The sequence below is a fragment of the Protopterus annectens genome, chromosome 17.part0 (assembly GCF_019279795.1).
Source record: "Protopterus annectens isolate FY-2018-M chromosome 17.part0, PAN1.0, whole genome shotgun sequence".
Taxonomy (NCBI): domain Eukaryota; kingdom Metazoa; phylum Chordata; order Ceratodontiformes; family Protopteridae; genus Protopterus; species Protopterus annectens.
In genome coordinates, this window is record NC_056751.1 from 735,399,125 (window position 1) to 735,409,831 (window position 10,707).

Sequence of the window (10,707 nt, forward strand, 5' to 3'; positions counted from 1 at the left end):
GTCAAAACAAAACAAAAGGTAATAATAGAAAATATATAATTGTACAGCATTACTAAGTATTCAAAAGTAATCCAAGCAAGGCAGGCAGTCTGTTTCCAGTCGAAAATCCTTTATTAAGTACACAGATAACTTGGATTACTTTCGAATACTTAGTAATGCTGTACAATTATACATTTTCTGTTATTACTTTTTGTTTTGTTTTGCCGCGGTGGTGCAGTGGTAGCTTTGTTGCCTCACAGCAAGAGGTTCTCCCATTCGATTCTCGGCTAGAGTGCGGGGAGTGCCTTCTGTGTGGAGTCTGCATGTCCTCCCCACGGTTGAGCGGGCATTCAAAAGCCATACGTAAATGGGCATGCCTTCGTGGAAGGTTGAACGTCGAGCTGGCACCTCGGCATTCTTGAAAATCTACTGCCAATCACTAGCGGACTGGAGTTCCGTTGTGGCAACCCCTAACTGGAAAAAGCTGAAAGACAAAGAACAAACTTTTTATTATATTTTGTTTTGACTTAAGACGAGTTTACATTCGCTACTTGTACTACTATTGTCTGATCTGATTAATATACAGTGATTAACTAGAAATATATGGACTGAAAATCTTCCACACAGAGAAGTTTCTTACAAAATCTTTTTTATAAGACCCATTGCTCCTACTATGATTGGAGCTGTCTGTGTATCCTTCTTCCACATTGCTTTTGCTTCTGTCTGCAAATCTTGGTATTTTATGACTATGTGTATCTCTGTACATAAGACACTGTAGTCACTGGGTGTAGCAATTTCAATGATCCGTGCTAATTTTGTCTTCTTTTCGTGGACTACTATATCTGATTTTCTCACATCGATTTTTTGAACTGTTGGTAATGGATGATCCCATGTGATATAAACTTCATCATTTCCTATAATGCTTTGTGGCTCATGTTTTCAGTGTTTTTAGGTATTTTAGTAATATAATGTTTGCACAATCCCCAATGTAACAGTCTTGCCACATTATTATGCTTTTCAGTGTACAGTCTTTCTGTCATTAGTGCATCACAACCGGCAATGATGTGTGACTGTTCCCAAATCTGTTTTACAAAACCTACACTTGTCTGTTTCTTCCACATGTTCAGTGGACTTTGTAAACCAATGTGTAAGTAGCCCACTATCTTGGACAGCCAATATTAACCTCTCGTCTTTTGTTTTAAATTCACCTCTCCTTAACCATTCCTGCGTTCATTCCTGATCAACATGAGGTTTTTCTAAGAGTTTTCTATTTTTGCAGCTGTATTTATGCATTTTCCAAATGTCTTGTCTTCTCATCTGATCCTTCACTTTATATTCTTTCTTTTGTTTTTTGGCACATTCAGTTGCTGCCTGATTTTTATCTACTTCTGGTTTGATTTCCATTCCCACTTGACACTGATATGCTTCTGCTAAACTAAGCAGGGAAGCCATCTTTGACTTATTCCCTTCATGTTTCAAAACTTTCACTACATTTGGGTCTTGTGAGGTCAACAGGTATGTATGCAGTCCCACGATTGTAGAGCTATACATGTCATGAATTTTGAGGAGGCACATACCTCCTTCAGAGCAGGGAATATATAATCTTGGTATGCACTGATTTTTATAAATCATTTGATGAGCATGAAGCATCCTTCCTGTTTTCCTGTCCAAACTATCCAACAGCTTTTGGGGCCAGTCAGTCACTCCAAAACTGTAAGTTAGGACAGGAAGAGCAAATTAGTTTATAGTATGGACTTTGTTCCTAGATTTCAATGCTGTTTTCAGTATTAATTTTAGTCTTCTAAAGTATTCCTTTCTAAGTTTTATTCGCATTTGTTCATGTTTTATTGTTGATCCTTTAGCAGTTCTCAAATATTTATACACTCCCTCCAGCTCAAGTTCTTAGGTTCATGGATTAGTACTAGGCTAACTGCACTTGTGGGCCATTTTTAAGCCTAGCCAATTACCCCATGTGAGAATCAAACTCTGCACCTTGTGTCTGCAAGGTAAACACCTTAACAATTCTGCCATCCTCCCACTAAATAATCAGCCCTCCCAAGTCTCAAACTCAGGACCCTGTGCACTACAATCACAGCTAAGTACCACTACCCCATTTGATTTCTTTAATATCATATTCCCTTCACAAACTGCTGTTTTCTTGATGCTACAGCCTTACTTCTTTAAAGGTTGCTTTTGCACATTTATCAATACCAAATGGCATTCTTGTATCATTTGAAAAAATTTTGACTACTTGCAGTTGTACTTTCAGTTCCTTATCTTATGAACTATACAGTTTTAAATCATCTGCAAAAAAGAAGATGAGAAGTCTTTACAATTGGATGTTTTCTGGCAGTCAAATTGTGGCTGTGACCTAATCTACGTAAACAACTTAATGAGTTAAGGGCGAGACAAAAGAGTAGCCGTGACAGAGAGTCAGCCTGGACTATCCTTCTTTGAATTTTTATCCCTGGAATAATAATGTATCCTTTATCATAGCTTAACTGCAAAGTGGTTTGCCACTGTTTCATGGTCACTGTAATGTAATTGAGCAGTGTAGGGTGTATTTTATACATTTGTAAACACTCTTTTATCCATGAATGTGGGGTACTGTCAAATGCTTTTTTGTAGTCAGTCCATGCTATACTTATATTCTTCTCCTTTTTACAGTTCTCCACTATGACTTTATTTAACAACAAATGATCATTTGTTCCATATGACTTTTTTGCTACCCATCAAATCCAGTCTATAGTTTATACGTTGTCAGAGGGCAAGTTATTGGTCTATAGTTTTTAGCATAGCTTGCAGGTTCACTCTTAAGTAGGGGTATTGTTTTTCCTGTTGTTAACCAGGCTGGTGTCTGTTTGGGGTGTGCATATAAATAGTTCTTATTCATGGCTAAATCTTCATGTAAAGATGAAAATAAAAATAAAATGGAAAACACTGACCATAACAGAAAATACCTTTATTATACATGTGAACACTTGGACACTAAGCGCTTTCGTCTATGGATTAGACTTCATCAGAGTAACAAACAAGACTCACTGACATCTTTAAATACATAATGGATGAACAGAAACAATTCATTTTTATTTTTATTTTTGGTGGTTTTCAGTTTTCTTTGGTTACAAGTTGTCTTGTAAACACCCACATATGGGGTACCCAGTCGGCTTTAAAACCTCTCTCAATGGATCTGCCTGGGGACTTAACACTCCTCATACAACAAATTTCAAAATATGTTAATCCAATTAACACGGAAGGAGGTGTGCTTGTTAATGGAGATACTTCACAGGCTGAAGTGAATAGTAGTCAGAAACTGTATTCAAACGTACGTTGGTCTTGTGCTCAAGTAGTAGTGAACAGCGGTTCTAATTCGATTGAGACAACCAGCCATCAGATACTTAATGTTAGAGTCCAGGAAGTGGACCCAGTGGTGTGATATTTCAGAACACAAGTTAACAGCAACCTAAACTTCAATCGCTATATGTCCACAGTGGTAAGGAAAGCTTTCTACATAGCACCCCTCATAAGTAAAGGCATCATATCCAGGACTAAGGATGTTGTAACTCCTCTGTGCTCTCGTTAGACCACTAATAGAGTATGACTTTTCCTTCTGTATGTACTTCCCCAAACACCTGCATGGAGAGCCCACAGTAATTTCTCACCAAGAAAATACAGGGCCTTCAAAACATGACCTATGTGGATAGACTAAAAGCCCTGTCAATGTACTCTGTGGCTGCTGAGAGGTGAGTTGTGCCTGGTCTATAGAGCAGTATCTGACCCTACCCTAATGGAAATGCTACACATCCACAAGTCAAATGGGACATGATTCACTCACTCCAGGGATCTTAACCTAGCCTATGACATTAACAGAACATGCTGGAGAGACAGATATGTTTCCCAGAGATTGCTGCTCCTTTGGAATAAACTGCCATTTCACGTGAAGCGAAGTTCTTCAATGACCCTATTTAAGTGAAACTTGAACAATTGGACAGGAGACCATAAATTCACTCCAGGAGTGACTCCTATGTCCCTCATGGACAGGGGCAGTTGGTTCTGATCATTGACTCATGCTGCAAATATAGACCATCTAACATGGTCATTTAGGGAACATGGGTATAACATGGCTAGGCTTGTAAAGGCTCTAGAGCCATTAGCGTAGTAACCTCCTATGATCCTATGAATCCAGCACCTGCTGAGGTAACCTATTCATGTTATTTACTGCTATCTATATAAAAAAGTAGTTTCTAATGTGTGGGTTGAACTGTGTACTCTTAATCTGGTAGGTATGTTCCCTCCCCCTCTTCCATCTTTCCTCTTGATCTGTATGCAGTCACACTGTCCTGTAAACATTCTGTTCAGCCACAAAATGTCGTCTTTTTCTTACCTAGATTTACCTCCTGCTGTATATCCACATGCCCTCTGACCTCCATTCCCTTTGTTAACCTGGTAGCTTTTCTTGTATTTCCTTGAGGAGAACCATATCCTTATCCCTGTAAGGGCATAAGAACATATCACAGTAGTTCCGCTGGGCCCTGACCAAGGCTCTGTTATAACCTCTGTGTTCCTGGGGAACAGTGACTGAAGGATACAGCCTCGCATCTTACTGACCGTGGCTACAGCCATCACTTCTGTTGCTATTACCGCATCAAGCTCTTTTTCCTGCTCTATCCTTTTTTAAGTTTGGTCTTCTCATTTGGTATTCCCCTTTGGGATTATTATACCCAGGTGATGTGCTTCACTCTTCCTTGCCTAAAACATTACATATCACTTCTCAGCCCACTCTGTTAGTCTGTTCAGATCTCTTTGAAGGTTTGTTCTCCCATCCTTCATTGTTTCCTCTGCCAATAGGATGATCCATTTCAAAATGCCACTTGTGATATATCATACAATGATGTAAAACCACAGTGATTTCAGGACCATCCCCTGTGGAATCCCACCGAATACTTAATTTTCTTTTGAAAGAGTCACCCTAAGTACTACAGTTTACTTCCTGACACGCAGACATGCTTGTACCAATTTCTCCAGTTTGTCTCCTACTGTTAATCACTTTAGTTTACCTAACAGTTTCCTGTGAGGAACAAAGTTGATGGCTCACAGAAGTCAAGGAATATAATATCAACCGTGTTTCCTGTGTCAAGTTCCAACATAACCCTCTCATAAAACTGAATCAGTTTTGACAGACATGACCTGTTTTCCAGAAACCCCTACTGACACTTATTATGGAGCTTGTTGCTCTAGGAGAAGCCGGGTAGCCTTTCCCCCACGTCTTCTGCATGACCTTCACTCCTACTGACGTCAAGCTTTTGGGTTTGTAGTTTTGCAAGTCAGTTCAAGCTCACACCTTCTAGAGTAACACTAACACAGCCTACTTCCACTCCTCTAGAACCTTGCCCTGCTGAGTGACCAGCTGAGGACCGCTGTCAGGGGATCTGCAGATACATCTGCCAAGTTAATAAGAATATTGGGGGTATGTTGTCAGGACCCTGAGCTATGGCTATCCTTACCTCCTTGGGTTTCCTTCTAAAACTTCCCTTGATATGTGACTGTCAGGTGTCCTTCCTCTTTCTCCCACTCTTCTCCACAGCTGGCACTTCTCTTTCCTTATTCTATTTTGTGAAATCTGAAGTGAAGAATTCATCCAAATGCCTGCATTTTCCTGTCATTGGTATTACATTTCCCTTCCCTGATCAGTTTCTGTCTTCGCCTTCATTTTCCTGTATATATGAAAAGAATCTCATCTTCCTTGTTTTTGTTTCATCTTCTAGATATTTCTATAGATTTACTTTGGCCTTTTTTACTACCTTTGTAGACATTTTTCTTGCCTTTCTCTGCCTACATTCCTCTCCTCTCCACTTTTTTAACTCATAAAATCCGTCCATCCTTAACCCCTTTCCTCATTTTGCACATGGGGTTGGAGTGTCACTTCAACAGTGACGATCATCTCGAGCGAAGGTTTACACCGCCGGGTGGCAGCCCTACTGCCCAGTTCTTTCTTTGATGTGAACTGTGTAGTTTACCTGTTGCATAAGCTGTCTCCGCTAAGCCTTGCTCATTTCTCTAGCCCCCTTTCAGCAGCTGTTTGTATTATTATTATTATTATTTTAGCAAGCTGCGCTCGCTAAGCCTTGCTCATTTCGCTCACCCTCTTCCTTTCAGCCCTTCTTCTTTCTTTGATGTGAACTGTGTAGTTTACCTGTTGCATAAGCTGTCTCCGCTAAGCCTTGCTCATTTCTCTAGCGCCTTTCAGCGCCCAGTTCTTTCTTTGATGTGAACTGTGTAGTTTACCTGTTGCATAAGCTGTCAGTTCTTTCTTTGATGTGAACTGTGTAGTTTACCTGTTGCATAAGCTGTCTCCGCTAAGCCTTGCTCATTTCTCTAGCGCCTTTCAGCAGCTGTTTGTACATGTTATTATCTTTACCTACAAGCACTTTCTTCCTTCACTTTCTCTCCAGTCTCTCATTTTACTCACAGAAACTTCATCCAGCTTAATACAGTCTGCTTCTCTGTAGCTGGACACTTTGATTGTATTTGCCAGTTATTTCCCTCACCCCATTATATGAAATGGTTAAACAAACTAAGACCTGGGGAATTTATTCTTTTGAGCATCCATTGATGAGCAAGTGGTGAAAAGAGAGATTAAGCAGTTAATGAACACTGTCATGCACACACACACACACACACACACACACACACACACACACACACACACACACACACACACACACACACACACACACACACACACACACACACACACACACACACACACACACACACACACGCACACGCACACACAATGTGCAACCTGTAGCAAGAGCCCATAATCATTTCCACATGGCAGATACTGCTGAAAACTGTCATAAAACAAGTACAAACTTAATGCTGCAATAAAAGTTTCCCAAACTGGTTAGTTTCTTTTTTTTCTGACCACAGAATACTATAAATTGTTTGGGTTTGAATGAATTCTTTTTTTTCCACTGATTTTCAGTTGAAACATTTTTTTTTGCAGGGTTAATTGCCTTAACCAAAGAATAGTTACCCATGACCCAAGATTCTTCGAAGGGTATCATGCCTTGGATCAGCAGCTGTCGGCATAGTTAGAATGAATGCATTGCCAAGGCTATCGGACATGGTCAATGTTTTTACCAGCTGTCAGCATAGTTAGAATGAATGCATTGCCGAGGCTATCAGACATGGTAAATGTTTCTCTTGTGAGGGTGCTGCATATTCGTCTTCTAATTCTTTTTGGTTACCAGAATATGGATGAGAATCTTCCTTGTTATTCCAACAAAAGAATCAAATGTCTCCCTTTAGTGCCACCATAAGGTAGATTTCCTTTTGAAGCATCACTGAAGGTAGCTAGCTTCAGGGATTTGGCTTTTTCCAGGGAGTTGAAGCTTAGACCCTCAGCATATGCGGTCTTCTACTTGATGCATGCAGAATGAAATAAAGCTCTCCCACCACCATGCACCATGTGGTGCCTTCTAGAGTAGGCAGCTCATCAGTCAGAACAGAAGGGAGATTTGGGTTCTGACCAAAAGCCAACTGCTATGAACTACACCCATAGATGTTCTATATACCTTTTTTTTACCATCTGCTTATCCTCCTTTTCTCCTTTCTTTCATCTTGTACTGCATCTATACATTCTGACTGGCACAGAATTATCTATTTTATTTATTTTATTTTATTTTACTTTATTTATCTTTGTTTACCAGGAAAGTCTGACTGGGACAAAGCCCCTTTTCAGCAGATGCCTAGGGAAATAGCTCCACAATCATATTCTACAGATAAAATTAAAATCTCAGATATAAGTATATTTCACAGTGATTACATTTTGAAACAATAGTATACTAGGTTCAAATTTGTAATATTTTTGTATAGGTAACTGTTTTTATACAGATATATGTACAGAGAAGGTTATACGAGCAGAGTATAGACAATACTATATACAATATGATTTTACAGTGATACGTCTGTTTATATTAGCTAGTGAACTTATTTGTAGAAGGTCAGATTAAGAGGAGGTGAGGCACTAGTGATGTCAAAGTGATTGCAGGTATGGTGACAGAGTCAGAAACTGTGTATAGAAATATGGTTAAGTATAATCTGTGTAGTAGAAAGTCTTGGAACAGGCTGTTTGATGGGGTCGGGGAAGGTAAATACTGAGTGAACAGGAGAGATGAATAAAAGGTGGTTTAAAACAGAGGTTAAGAATTGTGAGGAGAAGGAAACGGTAGAGTGCAGATATAGATAGGTATTATCTATACCCTCAGATTCTAGTATTCCAGTCCTTGTACAGGCTTAAAACCTACCTCCAACCCCAGCCCCGAAGGTGTTCATACTAGCAGATCGCACATAGAGCACCTGACACATTTCAATATCTCGCCTCTCTAACAACGTATTTAACTTCTTTTCTATTTTCAATCCTGTTTTACGTATGTTTTAGCTGTCTGAATACAGTTTGCAGAGAATGACGTCTGTTGAATACCTCCTAAGCTTGTCTTACTCCTACCTTTTACTGTTTGAATACAGTTTGTATTGAATGATTCCTGTTAAATGACTCCTAATCTTATTTTTAGCTGTCCATCTTCAAAATAAGTCAAGCGATGTGTCATTGAACAATAAGCTATCTTAGCAGGTAATGAGACCTAGAGATCTGAACTACAGAGCCCACTTTGAATAAGATGCGTAATAAAGAAATGTGGTCAATGACTGAGATGAGAGCAATGTAATGGTCATTCATTTTGTCACACTGGTCATCTGGAGACATCATAATTAAAAAAGATAGGTATTTAAGTGTACTCTTGTTTATATTCTGTCTCTTCCCTAGGATGAATTTCTACACGACAGTGAAGGGGAATTGGAATCCTACCTGTACTACGAGCTAAGACATTAAAAGCACATTGTGCTGAAACATCCTAATGACAACATGGAAGTTATCAATGTTTTTGAATAACTATGGAAACAGTTGCATAGGTGTGCTGGGTTAATAAAATGCCTTATTTACATAAAGATAAAAATATGTCATTTCATTATTTATTTGTATAAACAGAGTAGATGGACAAACTTTGTTTATATTATGCAAAGCATAGCTTGTTTCCAGTTTGAAAATAAAAGTAAGCAATTATTATCTAATGTGTGTGCGTGTGTGCACGTGAACTTATTTCATTTGCCTGACTTCTATAGCTGATCGAAGCAGTTGTTATACTGACATATGAAACAGTAAAATGTATGTAATTTTAGTCATGGTAGTGCTAAAATCGTCACCATTCATGATGATGTATAAACAAACATCTGAAACAAATGTGCAACACTTACGACTTGCACAATAAACTTTAAAAGCATTCACATCTCTATGGATGACAGGTAGCAAATACACAGGTAGTCTGACCTATTTAAGCACAAGGATGCACTCTTTGCAGTGGTAGCTTGAGAGATGTCCAGAAAAGTGTCACACTTCTATCTTCAGCAAAAAAAAAAACAAACTTTAATAAATGTACAACAATATGTGATGCTGTTCTTTGTGCTCATTTTGATTAATGTATGTTTCTACTCGCTAGAAAATGAATTGAACCTTGACATCTGACATCACATTACCATCTTTTCTCTGTGTCTTAAGAAATAACAAGAGATTTGTAACACCCCCCCCCAAGAAAACAAAAAAATAAATATTGTTCTAAAGCATACAAAATAAGCAAACAATAGCAGTTAAAATATTATGTTGTTAGTCTTACTTGAAAAAAACATTTAGACTGAAAAGGGTATTCAAAAGCCCATTCATCCTTTCAACAAAAAAAAAATAATAAAATAACAAATAAATAAACATAGGGATTAGAATAACAAAGTGGTCAATTATCAACTGAAATGTTTAAAGAAACCTATGCAGTGGTTCAGTGATATGATTTGTTTCACAGCTACAGAGTTTTCAGTTCTGACTTCTACTGACTACCTATGTGGAGTTTACCCATTGTCCTTGTATCTCAATGGCTTTTCTGCTTTGTGTGTGTGTGTGTGTGTGTGTGTGTGTGTGTGTGTGTGTGTGTGTGTGTGTGTGTGTGTGTGTGTGTAAATACATACACACACACACACATATATATATATATATATATATATATATATATATATCGAGATTTAGAAATATAGCAATGTGTTTTTTCTTCAAACAAAGAATACAAGTTACCCAAAATGTGTAAACAGTCATGTACATAATGTTTACATAATGTTGTAAAAGAATTCATTATAAATAAAAGGATATTTCTTTAAGTGAAGTGTTTTGTCAAGTTGTACTTGTTGCCTTAATAGTAGAAAGATACCCGGATATGTTAGTAAAAGTAAATTTGTCTAATAAGCTATTGAATTCAGTACAAAAAGACATTTGCCCTTTGTGAATGGGGAATTGTCTCTCAGAGCAGCAGCTCTGAACGACAGAGAGAACATCACCCACAGCGATGGGAAGACACTGAGGAAGGCAATGGAAACTGCTGCTGCTAGAGGAATCCAGAGAAAGATGCCAAAAGAGATTGTTGCACAGCAGCATACAGGTAAGTTAAATTTATTTGCTGTGGATTTCATTTAAAAAAGACTTTATTTTGCTTGGAAGACTCTGCCTTACTTTTATTTGTGCATAAGAAATTGCACTATTTTTATAAAGACTGGTGGACTCATCTGTTTTTCTACAAAAAGAGATGGCGAGAGGGGAGAATATTTTGGTATGCTGCATTTTTGAGT

At 38.3% G+C, this 10,707-nt stretch overlaps 1 protein-coding gene across 1 annotated transcript in view; it reads left to right on the forward strand.

Moving 5' to 3' along the window:
- Positions 1 to 8,999, forward strand: part of LOC122791750 (SLAM family member 5-like) — a 128,681-nt gene extending 119,682 nt beyond the window's left edge. Inside the window, exon 5 of the mRNA XM_044059664.1 lies at positions 8,810 to 8,999. The gene's annotated coding sequence lies outside the window, so the exon portion shown is untranslated. The remainder of the gene's footprint in view (positions 1 to 8,809) is intronic.
- Positions 9,000 to 10,707: the final 1,708 nt, after the last annotated feature.